Source organism: Hylobates moloch, unplaced genomic scaffold (genome assembly GCF_009828535.3).
Source record: "Hylobates moloch isolate HMO894 unplaced genomic scaffold, HMol_V3 SCAFFOLD_2, whole genome shotgun sequence".
NCBI lineage: Eukaryota > Metazoa > Chordata > Mammalia > Primates > Hylobatidae > Hylobates > Hylobates moloch.
In genome coordinates this window covers 115,500,648-115,523,140 of record NW_026652277.1, presented here as the reverse complement: position 1 = coordinate 115,523,140, position 22,493 = coordinate 115,500,648, and positions in this window count along the sequence as shown.

The following is a 22,493-nucleotide window of genomic DNA, read 5'->3' as shown; positions in this document are numbered from 1 at the left end:
AAACATGATCTCCAAGAGTGGAAGGGTCCTGATACCTTCTACGAGATTTACATTGTCAACTCGGCCCTATTGTTTTAGAGGTAAAATAAAGCATGTGCAGATTCAACACTGCTTTTTGCCAAAATTAATTTCTGAATCAAAAATTAAAGCAGAAAATACACTTTCTTAAAAATCTATATTCCTGTAACTTTTCTCATTCACATCTTTGGAGCTTTGAGCATCTGTTAAAATTGGTTCTATTATTTCTGCCTACCTAATCTAATAAAAAGTCATCTCTTTTCCAGCTTTTACTTCTTCTCCTAGGCCACTTACTCTGGACATCATGATGTAATACCTTGCTGTGTTCACAAAAATCTAGTACAAGGTCTTAAAAATCTTTGTCATTAGAATATTGTACTTCAGAAAATACAACATTAAGTCAAAATTTTCTTCAGATTATTCTCAAAGATCTACTTTTTAGCATAATTTTAGGCAGAAGCGCATTAAATTTGTATACATGTCTTTAGAACTACAATGATATTTAAAAGTCTTATTAGAATTTCTCAAGAAATATGCTCTGAAAAATATACAAGGACAAAAATGTAGTAAATATTACCTTACATTATCAGAATTCTGCAAGTGTTTAACAAAAGAATACCATGGCCATCTGCACGTAGTTTTATAATAATAAAATTATTTTTCATTGAAAATAATAATGGCGGAATCAGATAGAAAAATAATTTTATAGTTTTAGATGCCTTCATTTCTGATATTTTATAGAAATGATGAAATTAGCCTGTATAAATAATACTCTGTGCAAACTTAAGGACATTGAGTCTCTAGCATTTACTGTGGTAAATTTTTGACAAATAATGGCAAATAAGATGAGTTTCCTACTTTATTGAACAATTGTTTTAATTATGTTCATAAAAGACTGAAATCTCAAAATTTGTTCTGCAGCTTCATAAATCCCTTTATTTTATAATAGTATTTTTCTTTTGTTGATACTATATCTCAAACACTAATTAGAAAATTCAGATAATTTTTTACATTTTGCTTAAAATATTTTGGTTTTAAATTAGTGTTTGGAAGAGACTGTTGTCTCCTTATAGCTATTCTTCCTTCTTCTAGAAAGATAACCTCCACATTTAATCTGAGCACATATGTACAACTTTCTGGCTGTGTCTGCAAGGGAATGAGCATCTATACACCTCCTTTCTTTTTGCCTCCTCCCACCAGGTGGTGTGCAGAATAGGTGGTGAGCCATGTGGAAGAGATGGCAGAAAGAGCCTCTGGTCTTGATCTGTGAGACTTCATACTGGCTGTGGACAAACTCTTCTACTGATGTGAAAGAATAAGCCTCATCCTACTCAAGTTATTCTATCTGGCACTTCTTATTACATAATCCTTTTATTTTTATTTTTATTTTTTGCCCTTAAAATTATTGGTAAAGAGATGGGAGCTTATTTTCCAAGTGAGAACAATATTTATTAGAATACAGGTTTGTAGCAAGTAAGGACTAAACAGATTTTTGGACTTTAGAATAGAAAAGTGAAGAAAAATTGAGTAGCCACATTTATACATGCATTCTAAAATTTTCTCCTTAAACAAATACTAATATGGTATTTTAAAATGCCAGGTTTCTTGGCATGGATTGCAAGAGGGACTAGGAGTAAGGCATAATCCCTGTCCTTAAGCATATTATTCTCAAGTTGACAGCTCCTACAAATTGCTAAGCATTAACCCATTGATTAATTCATGTGTTTACTCATTCAAATGGCAGCGAGGGCACAACTGTGTCATGGGAGTGCAGAGGAAAAGTGGCCTAATTCACTTTGGTAGCAAGTTAAAAAAAAAATCTCCTCCTAGGATTTAGTGTCAGAGTCAGTTTTGGAATACAAGATGGAATTAGTCAGGAAGGAATGCTAGGGAGGCACAATCAAAGAGCTTTGAGAGAGGAATCATGGCCATTTGCATTGTTATGGGGTTTGTTGTATTTAGTTTGTAGTCTAGAACAAAAACAGCCAGAATTGAAACTAGCAATGTCAACAAAGGAATATTATGAATGAATGAATGAATATTAGAAATCTGATTTTAATTATCAAAGGTTTTATCTGAGTAGTTACAAGTTCATAACTGATGATTCAAGTAACACAAGAACTGAAAAGTCTCTGTTGCATTGAGAGATTAAGTAGAGTGTGTGGGGGTGGACAGGATGGCAGAGATATGCGGAAGGGCATCACAAAACCAGATTGCCACAAGTGTTGGCTGAGGAGTAGATGAGCACAAAAATGAAGATAAGAAAGACCATTTCAGGAAGGTTGGCTGTGAAGAGCAGAGAGAGAAACTAGTAACTGAAGGAGAGTGCTTAAGGGGTGCTCATCAGAATAAGGCCTCAAATTTCCCTGTTAAGGCAGCACAACACCCTGAACCACTCAGTCTTTCATTGAAATAAAGTTGGTATTCTGGTGAGAGGATGGATTCTGCAACACAGCTTAGGTCTGCTGTTATTAATATGTTTTAGATACAACATCCAGTTGTAAAGTGCAGCCCATTCTTTGCAATTCTGTATCATGCCTTGCCTGGGTACTAAAAGGAATCTTTTCCATAATGGTAGATATGCCTCAAGAATGGTGCTACCTGGAAATAATAATAATCCAGACCTTTCATCTCTGAATTGTACTAGTGTAATGTGGGTATAACTCAGCACAGCACTTGAAGGCCTGCAACTGAATGGTTGCTTCCTCCCTGACTCCTTTCTCCATAGCTCCCACTCCCTACTGGTGTCAGTAAACTATGGCCAGTGAGTACAATCCAGCCTATAACCTGTTTTCACATGGCCCTAAGTGAGAAAATGGTTTTTACATTTTAAAAAAATCTGAAATAAAGAAGCAAAAGAATATGCCACAGGCAATCATGTGGCCCACAAACCCTGAATATATACTATCTGAACTTTTACAGGAAAGGTTTATCAACTCTTGCCCTAGAAAATGATATACGGTCATCATACAACTTCTTCTTTCTGCTTTTTCCTTTCATGGTCTCTTCCATGCTGCTTTTAAGAGGATCTACTGCTTAATGGTCTCTAAGACTTGTCTCCATTTCTAATCCCTGTCACTTTATTGACTGCTTGCTACTCAATTCTTCTCTTCTTTCCTGTATTACTTGCCCTCCATCTCCTTTCCCTATTGTGTCTCCTGAAATTCTTGACCTCAATATAGAGGGACTTGAAATTTTATTGTCAATACAAGAAAGTATTCCTTCTGAGGTGACAAATTACAATGTGTCATATATGTAATCTTCAAGTACTCATCTTAAGTTTTGCTGTTTCTTCAGGTAAAGAAAAAAAGAAAGGTTTTTTTTTTTTTCTTATTTCATGCCCTTCTTCCTTATCTAGTTACCTTTCCTCAGTCCTTGTTCTTAATATCGCTCCTTTTCTCTTTGACTTTCATAATTCTGATTAACTCTAGTTCACTAACTTGTTACTGATTATATCACCTCCAGGAAATTGAAGCAGTCCTCAATTATTTTCTGCTTGAATTTTTTATTTGTTTGAAATGTTAAATTTAGCCGAATAAGTATTTTTTTTTCAAAAATGGCTCAACATTATTTATTTTTTATGTTAAAATGTACAGAGTTTTTTTGAAAGTACTTGCTAGAAAGGGGAAAAAAAGATATTACATACAAGGAGAGGAAGGGAGGCCGGCTGGCCCAGGAGAGCGTGACACGTGTTCTAAACCACTTCATTTTTTTAAAGATGAGTTGAAGCTACAGAAAATGGAACTGGACATTTTTTCAACATCGGTTTTCAGCTCATGTCAGATAGTCAGCTTGGTAACTGCCAATGATCAACATAAAAAGAGCCAGCACAACAGCTTTGCATGTTTTATCTCATCATGGCCCTTAAAATGATAAAATGCACCTAACCTTTTCCTCATTTTGCAACATTGGACCCTCTACAACACAATATAATCTGCAGACCTATGAAGAACTAAGTATGCACGTAATAAGGTTGTAATTTCTCTCCAATATTATCACCAAGTTATCTTCACATTTTAAATGTTTTCTTTTAAAATTTTCCATGGTATGTACATCATTTTTTTAAACTTATTTGCATTCAAAATTAAGGGTGCTTTTCCCAAACCTTTTCATTATTACAGTCTTATATAAATGGGAGGGCAATGTGATACTAAAAAGTCCAACAAAATAAGCATTATGAAAAAAATCTGTTGGGCAATGTTCTAACATCCACTTAATCCATAAAGACAAGCTCTCTCAGTATTGATGTAATATAGAATATATTCTAAGTTATGCAAGAACAAAAACTTCAAGCCTGAATGGCAACAACATTTCTATGTAATGAGTCTGTTTACAGACACCAAATTTAAATATCTTGTGGTTTTTACTGGTGTCTTTTATAGATTAAATCAAACCCTAAGGATGTAATCAAATTAAAAGGATTAGTGTTCATTAATAAGATTGCAGTAATATTTCATCAAAAGTTTGCTAAGTCTCTCTCTGCAAAACCAATAGATAAAAGCAGGCAGTGCATAAAAGTGCCTGTCTACTGCATTAGAACATGACAAAAATAATATTTCTTAACATTGCCAAAGAACCATCTATTTCTGAAGATCATACCAGTTTCCATTGCATAGGCCAGTAAGGGTCATTAAACACCAATGGGTCTCAGTCCTTCTTCAGAGTCAATGACATTGTAGACTTCACTCTGGATCTCATTTTCCTCCACACAAGGTCTGCAGGGCAAAGAAGGCAAATGAACTATGAAAAACATAATCACTGCTTTTACTGTTGCTTTTTTTGTCATAAAAATTCCATTTATTTAAATTCCATTAAAAAGCACATTTGGCTGCCGAGAGCATAAATACACACTTTTATTATACTTAGCATTTTTCATTTAAAAAAATCTGTCATTTGTTTAGATAAAAATGTTAAAATATTTCCAAACTACCTGTTTCAGCTAACCACTTTCTATGTTTGTTGCATACAATAAATGCTGGAAAAACAAGTGATTTGGAATGCAATTCCAAAGCTATGTATATATTTCCCACTAGAAGTTATCTGCTTACACTGATCATTATCCTTACTATGTCATGTGCCTGCCACTTATGACTTCTCCCAACATACATCTCTTAGAAGAGTGATTTAAATTACTTGAGCTGTAGTGGAAAACATTTTTTAAAAATCTCATTTTTCTAATTGCTCTGCTGTATTTAATAAATCATTAACTGAGAAAGTGACAGCACTAGGAATTCAGGGAAGCTTTTTAACACAATGTTCTCCTAAAGACAGTCCTAAAGACTATAATTCAGATAGTCACATCTGCTTTGCATCTTGGGGGATTACCAAAACCAAGTATTGGAGAAAATAATCAATCAAGCAATAACATTAATGACATATCTGTCTTAGAAATACACATAAACTTAGTAAAATGACAGGTGAGATAAACACTACCAAATAGTAGAAAAATTCTTATTTGTAAGTATACACAAAGCTTATAAACTAAGAGTATAAATTTATCAATAATAGGAATTATATCTAATTTTGGTATAGCTCTAGACCTGTGCCAGTAGGTTATTTGGAAATTATTTGCTGATTTGCTTCCAGAATCTCTCAATGAAATAGCCAAGTAGAAGCATTTGCATAAGAAGACGTGTTCAGAAATGTTCTCTACAGCATCATTTGCAAAAATGAAAAGCTGGAAACAAATTAAATTGCCATTAATATGAAATTGTTTAAATCATTTTATATTCACACAGTAAAATATTATTTAGCAGCAACAGTAAATAAATGCGATCTACAGGTATCAACTGAATACATTTCAATCAATTCAAAAATTGTAAGCAGAGTGCAGAGGGCTATGTACAGTATGATATCATTTATATAAAGTTTTAAATCATCCCAAAACAATTTTATACATCCTTTTAAAATGATACATATTTAGGATACAAATCTAAGCACACATGGGAAGGCCTCTGAAGAAGGCAGGGAAGAGAATCGTTCTAGGAAGGGGTATAGAGGAATTAAACTCTAGTAATGTAGTCCTTTAAAAAACTTGGAGCATTTACAACAAAATTATAAGTCTAACAAATCTAGATGGTACGTACATGCTATTCATTATATGTGTCTATTTTCTACGCATATTTGTATATATGTGTATCTACAAGCATTTATGTATATATTTTCTCTAGACTTGGAGTATGTTATAATGACAAAACACACATACACAAACAAAACCAGTGAGGCCTAGTTGTTATAAGATGGTCTGTGCACATTGGTCCTACAATGTTTACTTCTTCACAGCAGGGTGGAACCACTAGCTCCAAAGCCCACTGGCAACAAATGCACATTTTTACACATCCATTTGTTTCAAATGTAGTCCAAATAAGTAGATTTTTGGCCATTTAGAGCCTGCCTGCTTTGCACAACCCCACAAAACTGCACCTAACATCTGCTAACCATAGATAAGATGAACCCTGGGTCTGTAACAGACCCCAAGCTTCTGCTGCCCTTAAAACTTTCCCACCCAGAGTCTCTCCATCATGCTGCTGAGCAACATCCTCTAGACTGATGCCTCCTTCTCCAAACCTTGTCTTCCCAAGAATTCCTTTTGCCTCCCTCTCCTTTAGCTTGGTGGCCCCCTAATTATTGCCTTTGGGAAGGCGTCCTGCAATAAGGGACCTCCCCCATATACAAAACCACCAAAGCACCACCCAAGTAATGCTTGTTGTGTGCTACTGCCACCTCATGGTCACATCTTTCTGCTTAATCAGCTTCTAAATCCCTTGAACTCAATACACCAGTTAAAAAAAAAAAAAAAAAAAAAATTCAGACTAGAGGTTAGAAAACCTGAATTCTAGCTAGACTTAGCTCTCCACTTTCACTCCCTAAGTGGTCAGAAGGGCTCAAATGATGTCAATCTAGGTAAACGTATTTAGTCTTTTGTCAAGAAAAGGACCGTTATTTCTCCAAAAATGACTATTACCTGTGAGTTTTCAGAAAAAATGCCAGAATAAAACTTTTGGATGGCCACTTAAAGAAATGACAGATCATCCAAGAAGAAGGTAGCATGGTATTTGCAGAGGTGGCTGGAAAGCCCCAACCTGCCCTTGGTGCTGTGAAGCCCAATGCCCTCTACCACTGCAAGAACACACTGTCAAGACCATAGGGACAGCATTTGAAATGTGTATAATACAAAATCAAGTAGGAGAGAAGAAAGGGAAGTTTTATCAAATCATTTAATTTAAAAATACTAAAGCAATGACAATAAAAATGGAATAAAAAAGCATAAAGCAATTCAAGTAATATAAATTAATAAAATCGAAGGGAATTGTTAAAATAAGGAATGAAAAATATCTATGCATAGAAAAATATGGTTATCATGATCCAATTGTATATTTCACATGTATGTTCATCTACATTTATGGAAGAATACTTAATAAAATGTGAAAATGAAACTGGGATCAAGAACATGTCCTTATGGTTTTCTGTACTATTTGAATTTTTTTTTTTTACCAACAGCATGTACAACTTTTATGTTTAAAAAATATTTTAAAGACAAAACAAATATCAAAATATTTCAGATTTTCAATGTAATTTTGGAATCTAAATTTTTAAATAAAATTTCCAGTTTATGAAAATACATTTATAGTCAATAAAATATTAGAAGGGTATATTTGTCCCAATGTCACAAATTTTGACCTCTGCTCTATATCCTCACAATTCTTCCACATATCATTGGAATACAGAAGACTGGGAATGTTATATCTTGCAACATCTTACAACAGATAAGACAGATAGAATGAATTACTTCTTGCCAAGATTTGACGTAAGTTAACATTATAATGGATTGAATCAGAAAATCCCCTTGTTTTGTTTAACTCGAAAGAGAGTAATTATTTCAGAGAAGTAGATTTCAACGTAAATACTTATATCTTCATTATTGTGTCCCATTCAGTTACATTCTTAGGACTATCTTTGAGAGAGTATCTAAATATTTTGTGAACTTACACTGCTTAACTTTTCAGGAAATTTTTCTTTGTTGTTAGATTCCAGCTCATTTACTTAGTGCAAAATTTTCATACCCTTCTCCATAACTGATTCCTGAACACGTCGACCTGCACTAAGTCTATGTGGGTGATGCTGAGACACAATCAACAACAGGTGCTTTCTTCATCTTGCACGTCCCTGAAGAGCACCTGCTGTCTTCAGAAATGATTTAAGTGACCCAGGCTTACAGCATCCCATTGGAACGATTACGGTTCTTATAACTGAAGAAAATTGTATGAAAGCTACATCTTCTCTGTTGGATTCAAATTCACAGAACTGCATAGCAGAGATGCAGAGCTCTAAATAGGATGTCTTATAGGAAAATGCCAAACTGGCTCCAAGTGATGATTCCTTTTCAATTTTTGAAAATGGTAATGTTAACCATTGCATCATTACCTATTATGCTTCTGCTAGATGCTTTATAGAAAAGCTATACTTTGGAAAGTAGCATATTACCTCACAGTCCTACCAGTTTTTTAAACCATAAATGTGCATACACAGCTACTTCACAACTAAATGACACCAAAAAAAAAAATTTAAAAATAACAGCACATATACACTTTTAATTTCCTAACAAGTTTCTTTTACTTTTTTTTTTTTGGAAAGTAAATGTGACAGATTAAAAAATATAAGTTGGCCCAGGAACTATCTTTGAGATGGTCATGGAGAATAGTCTGCTATAGATAATGAATCCACAGCCATAATACAGTTAGAGGTTTGGAAACCTTGCCAATAACAAGCTGGTAAGGGCTTGCAGACTAACCTCAATGCATGCAGTTTTCAGGCATATAATAGCTGCATGGTTAGAAGCCACTTCACTGACTCACTGAACTCTATTCTCCGTTTCCTTTTTATGCCAATCTCACGGCATGTGTTAGAAAATATTTCCCTTTAAAGATACACAAACTTACTAACTATCCACCTAAGAGTGTACACAGATTTGCATCCAACCACAAACTCCTACTACAGGATATTATTAAAGTTTTTTAAAAATGTAAAGCAATAACAAATTTTCCTCACTGTTAAAGAAAATAAAATTCATTTGAAATGATACTTTTTGTACTCTTTTTTGTTATTAAACAGTACAAAAACAAATAAAAAAATGTATTCCTTTACAAATTTTCATGTGCTAGTCCAGTGGTCAACAAATTTTTTCTGTAAAGGGCCAGGTGGTAAAAAATTTAGACTTCGCAAATATCTGTCAAACTATTAACCTCTGCCTTTGTGGCAGGAAAGCAACTATGAATAAATGAGCTGTATTCCAATAAAATTTCATTTAAAAAAACAAGTGCAGGCAGAATTTGGCCTTTGATTTCTGGGTCATAGTTTGCAGGCTCTAGTGCTGCTATATAGCATGTTTTTATATGACAGACCCTATGCCTATCAAAATGAACATCTATAACAAGTATAAAGGAAAAATTATTCATTTCCTACTGAAGTAAACAAGCAATTCATATTTAAACTAGGGCACTAAATTCCAGAAGGAAAGTAAAAAGTGGTAAGAATTAAATAAATACCATTTTTGGAGAGGGTGTGAGACAGGGTCTTGTTCTGTCTTCCAGGCTGGAGTGCAGTGGCACAATTGCGGCTCACTGCAGTCCCTCTTGGGATCAAGCAGTTCTCCCACTTCAAGCCTCCCAAGTTGCTGGGACCACAGGCTCACACCACCACACTTGGATAATTTTTTTTTTTTTTTTTTAATAGAAACAAGGTCTCCCTGTGTTGCCCAGGTCAGTCTCAAACTCCTGGGCTCAAGCTATCCTCCTGCCTCGGCCTTCCAAAGTGCTGGGATTACAGACATGAGCCACCACACCTGGCAAATAAATATATTTCTTTCCAGCAGCTCTATTTTAGATCTTTCTATTTACTTTCAAATCTTTTTGTTGAGTGTTTTAAAAATAGTAATTGACAATACAACTTGAGAGAGGGAAAACTAACACTGCAAAGGCCAGCACTGCTGACAATTGACTTATTTGCTAGGTGAATTGGGCATTGACTTATCACAGAAAAACAGAAATGAATGTTTTCAGTGAAGGCCTTAGAAAGTGTGCTTTTAATGAAAGTTTACTCAATAAAAATAAAATCTACTTCTTCCAAAACTTAAAGTCCAAAGTAAAAGCTTTCTAGAAGAGATTTCTAGAGTGCACAAATATTGGCTTAGCTCCATAAAACCATAGCACTGTCTTTATTTAATTACCAACCCATGAGCATTCTGACAGCCCCAATGTAGTGCTTAGTAAGCATTTTACCCACAGACAGCTTGCAGATGTACAGTAGTGCTAAAATTACAATACTTACCATGACTTGTTCTGTCAACCAACTTTGGAACTGGAGCTTACTTGTCTCTGTAATGAGCTGTCTGATGTTCCATCCATTTTACCTGTAGCAAACAGGAGTAAATGTAACTAACCAAACATTGGTATATTAGTAAGACACAAATAAAACTATTCTTCATTTGCAAGAAGCTTTCAGCAATGAGAACTCACCATACATAATTTACTCACACTTGCACTTTTATGCAAAATAGCATACATTTAATTTTTTCCTGCATAAATTAAAATTTACCCCAGGCAATATTTCCTCAGAATTTTCTCACAATCTAGAGATCTGACTAATGTATCAACTAACATCAGTAAAGAGGTAAATGTACCATCATGTGTCATTTGTAAATACACAAAGTAGTCATTTGAACTTTGTCGCAGGATGCACAAATCCTTTACAAGCTAAGTTTGCATCATCAGATATTAAAGTATTAAGCTGTATGACTGAGAATCTTACATGATATTAAAACACAATAATTGAAAGATATTGCTGTATTTGTTTATACATGTAGAAACTGGGGTGACATAAGATCACATGATTAAATTATTAGCTTTTAGATATCTGCAAAAAGGTTTTTTTACTGATCAGGTTTATTATACATTTCTTTAAAATTCTTTCACTTCTAAAATGCTAAGACAATACTAGTCAATATGTAGATGGAAAAAATGTGATATTCAGAAGAATAAAAAGACTTTTACAAAATCTGCACAAAAGGTTTGTATAGAAAAGGAGAAAAAGCCAATAGGGACATATTGTGAAATGAAATAACTTATTTTTGAATTTTTTACTTACCTTTGAAAATTGCTTATTTTTTATCATTAACCTTTAGTAAAAACAAGTACAGTGTCTTTAAAAGGAGTTTCAGCTCAAAAATTGTGACTGAGCTGGCCTCTAGGGCTCATAGTAGGTCCCAGTGAAGACCTATTAAAATATGGACTATGGTGTGTATATGTAATTGTTTTTTTAGCACTGGTTCCACATAAGAAGCCTAGTAAGTAGCATACAACAACCTAAATTTCTGGCAATTAGATTGAGCTTTATTAATAAAATCAGATTCTAACAATTTGTGCAATGCTCAAGCAACTTGTGAATTGAAAACATGGTAAACCAAAGGAAACAAAAAAAATTCAGAACATAAATGTCCTTTTGTCCTATAAATCTACCAAATGCCCCCTCCTGACCATATTATTACCATTGTGAATGAATGAAACTGGACTCCATTTCTGCACATATATAAGCGTATATATGTGTGTGTTTAAATATATAAAAGTATAATAACAAATAAAAATGTTTTAGAACATTAGAAGAATTGGTAACACAGAGGCTAAGACGCCTCAAATCCTCAGTATTTTTGTGTATATATATACATATATATGTGTATTTTACATATATAATCATACATATTATATGTATGTACACATTTAGATAACCCGATCCACAGTTAAAAATTAAGTTTCTTAGTTTTATACCTGGTTTATAATTCCTTCATTCATATTTCTTTATATTCCCTGTATTTTGTTTGTGAAGTTAATCCAAACAGACATAGCATGTGGGATTTCTTTTATTTATTTATTTTATTTTATTTTATTTTATTCTATTTTTTGAGACGGAGTCTCGCACTGTCGCCCACGCTGGAGTGCAGTGGCGCTATCTCCGCTCACTGCAAGCTCTGCCTCCCGGGTTCACGCCATTCTCCTGGCTCAGCCTCTGAGTAGCTGGGACTACAGGCGCCTGCCACCACGCCTGGCTAATTTTTTGTATTTTTAGTAGAGACGAGGTTTCACTGTGTTAGCCAGGATGATCTCGATCTCTTGACCTCCTGATCCGCCCGCCTGGGCCTCCCAAAGTGCTGGGATTACTGGCGTGAGCTACCACGTCCGGCTGCATGTGGGATTTCTTTTCTAATACCCTTAACCCATATTTGGTGGCAACGGGGCAGTAGGAAAGTGCATGCGGCCGTAAGGGGTTTCTATGCCATCCTCAATAAAATCATTCAGTCATAAATAAACATGAGTGAACTTCCACCATTATACTATCCTAATCACTTAGCAGGCTAGAGGCAGAGTCTCATTGTAGCAAACATTCACACACACAGCCTATATACGAAAGCTTTGCTGCTGGACAGGGGTCTTCTAACCTCTCAAAAACATGTGTGTGTGTTTTCTTCATAATAGCAACATCAGGGACTTCTTGTCTTCTAATTGTTTATATATTATCTCCTAATCACCTCTCCCAGGTCTTAACTCACAGCAAGTTGCTCTAGGACTGGAGGGAAGCTTGAGAACATACAATGGAGAGATCAAAGGATTTAGAACACTAAAATTTATACACACACACAAAATGTTTTAGAACATCAGACGAGGTGGCAACCCAATAGTTATTAACTTTCAAGCTTAATAAATTTTTTTTCAGATACTTTAAGATAGTCAAAATGATTAGACCAGTTGTTTGATTGCTTGTATATCTTAATGAAGAATTTACGTTTTGCTTTTGTTTTGTTCTACCAGATAAACATAGATTTTCAAGACTGTAAGATTGACATGAGGCTTAGTGATGTTTTCACTCAACACCTTCACTGCGAAGACAGACAAACAGACCTAGACAAGGTCTAAGCCCTCCAGCCATTTTAGCAAAGTACACACAGCAGGTCCATGGCAGAAGGCCTCAGTGGGCCACTAGGTTAAATGTCCTTTCTACAAAATGACACAGTACTGGCTGAGAAAACAGGTGAAGTCAAACAAATTTTAAGCAAAAATCATCGCAGAAATTCTTTATAAGAAAAGTATTTTGTATTGTCAGGTGCTATAAGCTTAGACCTTAGACTTTGCTAACTACAACCCAAGCTCACTGGACCACTGAGAAAAGTATTCATTTGACATATAGCTTTTTTAAAAAAAATTGATGCAGTGAAGATTGGTTGAAAGTAAAATTTTGAGCAAATTATTGTCAGGGCACTCATACACATATGGCTTTAATGTCTACTTCCTGTGGTGGAAACAGAGTACCTGAAAAGAGACACTTATATTTGCCACACTAAACCTTTCTATTAATCTAGTAGCTGGCATTTCAGTCAGCTTATGTCAGGAAAATTTATGTTCAACATTTCATTTTTCTTGCTGAGATTATTGCGATATTCTAACATTCTCTTGCTTCCAGTATCTCCTACATACAATTTCCCCACACATTGCTGTCACAGCTGTCTTCCTACTCTATAAATTTGAACTAATCAATTCTTCCCTTAAAAACTTTCAGTGTTTCCACATTGTCTATATATACATTTTTAAAAAACTATCTTCTTTGGTGACACATTCAAATATCATGAAAATTGCCCATGTGACTCCAGAGTCCAGAATCAAATACTTCCCCATACACACTGAGATCATCCAAACTATTCAGTTACCAAATATCTCCAATATCTTTGCTTATCCTTTTCCATACAGTCAAATACCTATTGAAGCAATTCTCTTCTTCAATATATAATTGTCACCTTCTCCTTTAAGCATTCTTTGGTTTTGAGCCAGGAGATTCATATCTGTATTCCAATATTAGCTGGTGGTTTGAATTTATTCTCCAGCATTTAAAACCTTCTTCTTTGAATTATATTGATGCATTTGCATATATTTCACTCAAGTTTAAAATATTTTATGAAAGACTTCCTGCTTCATGTTTATACAGTTAAGCAAACTTTGGCCTCCTGTAAGACTTTTATGAGACAGCACAGTAACAAGTTGTTTCAATGAATACTTTTTTTTCCCCAATTTTCCCTCTTACTAAAATCTATATCTATCCCGTATCTACCAGGAGTATATGAGGAAAAAGCAGGAGTATAGAAAGAGTAATTTATAAATAGTTAAGCTGTACTTCCAAAGCACTGCCTAAAGGATTTCCTTATTTTCAGTCTCACATCATTCCAAATCAACACAATGCTATCCGGTTGGTCACTCAAAATTGCAATCTGATTATTGTTCACGTGTTACCCATCTTTGAATTGTAACTTTAATATTATTTGAATATATGTACATTTTTACCTATAATATAACATTCTAACTCCAAAACTTTGCATGTGGGAAGTGGAGTCTATCTGGACAGTCTCATCTCCTACCCTTCCTCCATGTGCACCTTTGCCTGGTATCCTGTATACCTCAGTGCCTTTAAACATGCCATTCCTCTGTCAAGATTGGCTTTGCCCAACTTCTCTTCCCATCAAATGCCAGACTTTATATCCTCTGAGAAGCCACCCCTAGTACCTTCAGGAAAGTAATGTGTGTGCCCTCTTCTTATAGCATTCTCTGTTTGATTTATTGTGTTCTCATTGCATTCCCTAATTGATTTATTGTTTTGTAACTGCTTCTATGACTGTCTCCTCTGAAATATTGTAAGCTATTTAATGGTAGGGGTCTTAGTCTCATTTTATTGCATATACAGCTTAGGGTCTGGCACATAGTGGGAGAGCAAATAAATATTTTTAAGTGGACAAATACAAGAATGAGCACCAGATAGGTAAGAAAAGCACAAGAAACTTCATTCTTCTTGCCTGGGAGGAGAGACCCGGTGTGGTATAGCCTGCTCATCCAAATGTCTTTCTGAATGAATTATAAAACCTTAGTCTACCCTCATGACACCAGCATCTCACCCTGCTGACTAACCATGATGGTGACCTCATGTCAGAACAGTCTGGAATGTTTGGGAACATTCCAGCGGAAGTGAAGTAAACCTGGTTCTTGAAATCATATGCCTTTGCTTGTTAAGTAAAATACTAAATGTCAACATTACTCTTCTAACTGACATTCAATATTTTACTTAACAGGCAAAAGAGTACAATTTCAAAAACCAGATTTACTTCATGTCTGCTCCTCTGATCACCAAAAATATCTCTTCCATTAATTTATTTATCTCTGTTTCTAATGGTTATAAACCAATAAAGAAAATATTGGTGTTTGTAATTTTTCATATAACAAATTAGAGGCATTCACATAGTCCAAGACAGAATGTTAACATTTTTTCTCATGCAGCCATGTGAAATTATCATCAAAAGCATTTACAAACTGCTAATGATTTTGTGTTCCTGTGCAAATAGAAATAACATGATTAACCAAAGTCCCTACATATATGATACTGAGAGGTACAACTCAGGTCAAATGAAAAGCAAACATTTGGATAATTTCTTTAGAAAAGTTTCTTTTCCCTGGGTTTCATCTGTGTATCATATCCATCTTTGTCTTGCCCCCGATATCGTGTATTTGATAGAGAATCAAAAGCGGGCAGGTATACTGACATTCCACTTCATCATTCAGGGGCTTCTAGCTTTCTAGCTCTATTGTAAGTGTTCAATGTGATTCTAATATTCATTTTTAGAAATGTCTATTCAAATTTTAGACTCCTAAAACTTTCCCTAAAGTCAAAAAAAAAAAAAAAAAAGTCTACGAAAATGCTTTTTTTTTTTTTTTTTTTTTTTGAGACAGAGTCTTGCTCTGTAGCCCAGGCTAGAGTGCAGTGGTGCAATCTCAGCTCACTGCGACCTCTGCCTCCCAGGTTCAAGAGATTCTCCTGCCTCAGCCTCCCGAGTAGCTGGGACTACAGGGATGCACCACTATGCCCGGCTAACTTTTTTTGTATTTTTAGTAGAGATGGGGTTTCACCATGTTGGTCAGGCTGGTCTCAAACTCCTGACCTCAAATGATCCACCAACCTCAGCCTCCAAAAGTGCTGGGATTACAGGCATAAGCCACCATGCCCGGACACTTCCCTTATTTTCTAAGAGACTGAACAAGTAATTTTGGTTGAAAAGTGACTATGTTATATACATATAACATATATAAGTGTGCATGTATATATATGTATATATATATATATAGCAGTTAGAAGGCATTTTCCTTCTCACAATTAGTTTAAAACAAAATTCCTTTATCTTGTTCCCCCTAAAAAAGCCGAAAAAGTATAATACTGAAACATAAGACAAAACACACAGAAAAAGGGGGAAAAAATTAGACTATGCCCAGAGCCTACTTATGCCATGTCCACAATCTGCTGAGGCTTTTTTGAAAAACATGTTTTTTCTTTCAAATAAAGATAAAAAGAAAAGCTTTTAGATCATGAGCTATGGGGGGGAAGAGATAATGTCTCTTGTGCTTTGATGTTACAAGTAGCTTGTCATTATAGAAGAGTTCTTGTAATGAAATAAAGGTCCTGGTAAACTGAGCCTGGATATTAAATAACCAGCTTCCACACAGAAGGTTTCTGATACTCCTGTTCCTGAAACTGCAGAGCAAACATGTGCATCATGAACAAATTGCAAAGCTTATTTAATGTAGAGACTCTAATTGATAGTTTTTGATCAACTTGATAACTTATATCAAGTTATCTACTTGATAACTTAACTAAAAATGGAAAGCATGATTTCCATGATCCTCAGGGAGCTTTGTTTAGAAATGTTTCTAAAATATCAACTGACAAGAAATTAGGATAAAATTGTCCATTCATCATTAAAAGCAACATATAAAATTGGTTTCAAAGTACTGTGCGTTCTCTGTAAACAGAAATTGTAACCTATTGAATAATATTCAAAATGCCAATGTGTTGTTACCTTTTGTTGGTTTTAAATTAGAGGTAAATACAGGTGAAGTTTGAAAAAATATGTTAACTGTATGTTAACAAGTAGCCTTTTAAACTGTGGCATTCTGGGCAAAATAACTATTTAAAGAAATTTGCCGTATATCCTTTAGAAACATAAAAGTTTTTTGATAAAATTACTTAGGTATATATGGAAAATTCAAACAACCAATAGAAGTATAAATGAGAGACTATAAAATTCACACAAGATGTATACCACCCAGAGACTGTCACTGTTTGCCAAATTCCCTTCCAGACCTCTTTATAGACATATATAAATATGGGCATATATAGAAGGGGCCTCGTGATCCACCCGCCTCAGCGGATAGACAGATGGACATAAACAGTCCTATATTAAAATCATATTAATATGCACAGTACTATGTGACCTGTTCTTTCTCTCAGAAAAAATTCACAAACATCTTTCCAAGTCAATTAAAATACATTTTTAACAGTTAGTACAGCATTTGTACCAAGGCTTGTTTTTCCAATTTCTCTTTTTTATTTAATTTAATTAATTAATTAATTAATTTATTTATTTATTTATTTATTTTTGAGACAGAGTCTTGCTCTGTCACCCAGGCTGAAGTGCAGTGGTGCGATCTTGGCTCACTGCAACCTCTGCCTCCCAGGTTCAAGCGATTTTCCTGTCTCAGCTTCCCGAGTAGCTGGGATTACAGGCACGCGCCACCACATTCGGCTAATTTTCTATTTTTAATAGAGATGGAGTTTCACCATGTTGGCCAGCTGGTCTTTAACTCCTGACCTCAAGTGATCCACCCACCTCAGCCTCCCAAAGTGCTGGGATTACAAGGATGAGCCACTGTGCCCGGACTATTTTTCCAGTTTCTTGATGATGGACATCTAGGGACAGTAATTCTTTTATAGTTCAATAATAAAATATTGTTTATATATAGATTGATTTGTAGACCATGTCTTTCCAAAAGGAACTTATAGTGGCTTACAAGAAAAATATAAGTTATAAAAGAAAAATTATTTGATATCAAAAAATACAAAAGAGAAACAAAAGGAAGAAAAAATATAAAACTCTCCTGAGAAGTAATGTTTTGAATAAATTAGTCCTTAATTCAGGCTTCCAAATTCATCAGTAAAATACCTAAGGCAAAACAGAAAAATTCAAAATGAAAATAAATACTAGAAACAAGAATCAACAGCCACTGCCAAATCTGGATAGATTCTCCATCGACTTAAAACCTAACTGAATTAGATTTAGTAAAACAATGGCTCACAAATATGGCTACAAGTGGTGCAAGAAACAGAGGAGATATTCTGACCATAAAGAAAACAACATGCTACTTCTTGTGATAGAATACCTCTGCAAAGACACATAGCAAACTAGTAACAGTGATTGTCTTTAGCTAGGGCAAGTGGAGAATTCTGGCAATACAGGACGCAGGGGGAATTTACATTTATTACATGTTCTTTTATGGCTTTAATATTTCTATTACAAAATACAAAAATACATTTCCTCATTAAAAAGTTAATTACAATCTCTAAAACTTTTTCGGCCCAATATGGAATAAGTCCATTTAAAAACTATAAAGTATTATCTTAATTTTAAGTAAAAATGTGGTATTTATGTATATAAATGAATATATTCATATGTGAGTAAACTCATGATTTATTTTCTTCTATCTCCTTTGAAGATTTTCTTCTGTTTCTAGCATGAACATATTGTTGTATAAGCAGAAAATCTCATACTTAAAAATAACTTGAGAAGTAATTTAAACAAGAAAGAGAACATTAAATGTAAAAACTATGATTCAACCACAATTCTTTTCAAAGCAAAATATAAACTCTAATTAATCATTTCACTATTAAAAGAAAAGGAACAAAAGTAAATGAAGTTAATTTGAGAAGTTAGCCAAATAATTTTAAAAGTCAACGGAAAACAAGGGAAAAGAAAGAAAATAGAAAGAGAAATTTTAAAAACACATAACCATTTTTAAAAAATAAAGCTATGCTTTAAAACATTAAAAAATCCCTTAATTATAATCAAGAAAAAGTGAAAAGTCAAACAATGCTAGAAATTAAAAACATATAAAGAAAGCAAAATCTCTGCTAATAAATCTTTGAACGTATCTCCCCCATTCCCCCTTATCCAGTCCACCCATACTTGTCTCTTTGCTTTTCCTTGCATATGCCAGGCACATACTTGCATTTGCACTTGATTTTCCTCCTACCTAAAATTGTTTCTCTGGACATCAGCAAATTCACTCCTTTAAGTCTTTTTCCAATGTCACCTCCTCAGCGAGGCCTTCCCTTACTACACTATTTAAAATTGCACATATGCATGCACGTACACACCTGACACTTTCTATCCCCCTTCCCAGTTTAATTTTTTTCTTGCTCCTTATGACCATCTAATATAGCCTATGTTTTACTTATTTATATTGCTTATTATCTTTTTGCCTCCCTCAATAAGAATAGGTGTAAGTGAGCAGAGATTTTTCTGTTTTTCTTACTGTACATAGTAATGCTCAGTAAATATTTGTTGAGTGAATGAATAAACAAGTTTTAAAATCTTGAGATAAAATTGATGTTCTGGGCAAATACCAAGTATCCAAATTAAGGGGGGAAACAAAGTAGAAAGCTGAATTGGTCAGGAGAAATTAACAAAGCTATAAAATAATTTCATCCCAATTTGGTAAAACTTTCATAGTCCTATGGTTTCACCATTATGTTTCTTCAAAATTTCAGAAAGCAGACAAATCTCTGTCTACACATATCCAAATATGCTGAAATTCGGAAAGAACTATTAACATATATTTGTGTATATTTACATGTGTGTACATATGTTTTATATATATGTATGTACACATATGTGTGTATACACACACATATATATGTACACACACATACTTTCATGTAAGTATAGTGAAAAGATGATATATTAGATATACAGATTTTTATGTGAGATTTTTAACGGTGAATTTATAATGTAAACATACTTTCAAACATGTTTTTTTCCTTAACAACATAAAAAACCTTTAGAAGTCACTAAACGTTTTTGGAAAATATTAATTTTTCACAACAGTGGTATTCAATACATTAATGTAACATAAATTTTAAGATTAACAAGTTTTGTTAGCTTTCTATTTTTATCTTTCTATTTTTCTATTAAAATGAAATCTGAAATAAACATTTTTATTAATTTATTAAATGTTTAGTGATTGCCTATAACGAGCTAGAGACAGTGTTTTAGCACAGGCGGTGGAGGGAAGAACAAAGACACAGACCCTGTCTCTGAGACCTTAGAATATTTATAGATGGGAAGACAGAAATTATGCAGATACTGATGAAAATAACCCACGTAATTATAATTGTGATAGTGTGTCATAGGAGGGGTTGAGTGAGAATATAAACCACTACTGGATTTGGAGGGAAAGTCCTACTGAAGAAGTGACATAATTGAGACCTGAAGGATGCCTAGGCAAAGGATTTGTGTACTGAGGACCTTCTGTGCTTTGCATAAATCTTTCTGTACCTGTCTAGTTCCTTAGGATAAATAACTAGACATTAAATCACTAGGTCAATGGAAATAACCATTTGTACACTTTGGGATACATAAAATCAAATTCCCCAACACTGCGTTTCCTTTAAGATGTAATCTTACCAGTAAAGTATGAAAGTGTCTATTTTACTGTTCTCTCACCAGCACTGGGTATTGCGTTTTGACCTTGATTTTTAAATTACATTGTGATATGATAACAATTATAGAAAAATAATAAAATATGTATACGTATAAATAAATAATTAATGAGTTTTGAGATCCCAAATTTCCACCATCTAGAAATTACTACTTTGAACATATATTCAAAACAATACTTCATGTACATATACACATTTAAAAGGTACTGTTGTCTTTGTATTATAGTTGTTTTCCACTTACTATAAGCATTTTCTAGAATAATAACTATGCATATACATTAGCATTTTCATATATTGAACAGGGTCCCATTGTTAGACTACAGTAGGTTTAACATATTCTATATTATTATTTTTCACTTTTATGTTTAAGTGAATATTTAACTGTACATTTTAAAAACATTTTTATCTTACTTGTGTCTTCTTGGGATTCTTAAATCAGTGGCTTAATGTATTTCAGTAGTTCTTGGAAATTATCAGCCATTTTCGGCTTTCTCCTCTGGTTCTGGGCCTCAAACATGCTAAATCTTCTTACCAGGTCCTCTAAGTCCCTTACCATTTTCTAAATTGTCCATATTTTTGTCTTTCTATATTTTATTCTGGATAATTTCTAATGCTCTACCTAGCAGTTCAGAATATATCAAACCTACATAATTTGCTAGTAAACCAATTCTCTGAGTTCTCAATATCAACTTGATATTTAGTTGTTACAATTTCACTTGGCTCTCTTGCACACTTATCACATCACATTTATAGTTTTCAGATTTTACTGAAATTTTTAAACTTAGACATTACCTCCATTAATATAGAATTGATTTTTTAATTTTTAATATCTGTAGTCCCAGTGGTCTGTTTCTAGTGTATTCTGCTTCTGTGGATAGTGGCTGATATTGTCTAGACGCATTGTGTACCACGTTGTCCTTGGTTGTTTGCTAAACACATGTTTGAAAAATTACTTTTAGAAGTAATTTGAAACCCAGGAAAAGGATATACTACTTCAGAAGGATAATTCATTTCCTTTTGCACAGAAGGGTGGTGCCCATATGAAACCAAGACTTGAGATTTTGGGGACAATTTAGAAGACCATAGAGAGTACATTTTTTGTTCCCTATTGCAGAGACCAGCGTTTCAGGGATCTGGGCCAGACCAGGATTATTTCTCTTTGACAGGACCAAAATACCAGTTTATAATTTAGCTGCTTTTCATAGCCAAAGTTTGACAAAGACATACTTCTTTCAGTTCTCACTCATTTCCTGTTTTGGTTCTGGTATTTTCATACTATCTTGTTAACCCCGCGATCTATTTAAGAAGATGCTTTGCATTTCATCCAGGGTTTTTTTTGTTTTTTCAGCATTGTCTTTTCTAGGGTGGTTGGTGGTTGGTCTGCGTTACCAATTCATCATTGCAAGAAATAAGTCACCCGAACTATTCTAATGTGTTTAAAATTAATTTTATCCACAGTTGTTGTTATTGTTTTACAATATTGTTATTACAAATGATGCCATAATGAAAATTGCTTTAAATATACCTTTTGCTTTTGGTCATTTCCTTAAATTCCTACAAATGAATTGCTGCATTCATATTCTATGTATTTTAAAACATTGTCATGTATCATTAACTAACCTTCCAGAAAATCTATGTTTAGCTACCTTTCCTTTTTTCATCAGAAAACCAATTCTCCCCAGTGCTCTTTTCCCACTGAACATACAGACATTCACACGTATAACTGTGTAATGATTTTTCATTTTTGGCAGCTTGATAGGCTGATAAATTTAAATATAAATATATTTCTTCTTTTCAAATGTTTATTTGACTTCTAGTGAGACTAAGCATATGGTCATGTTTAT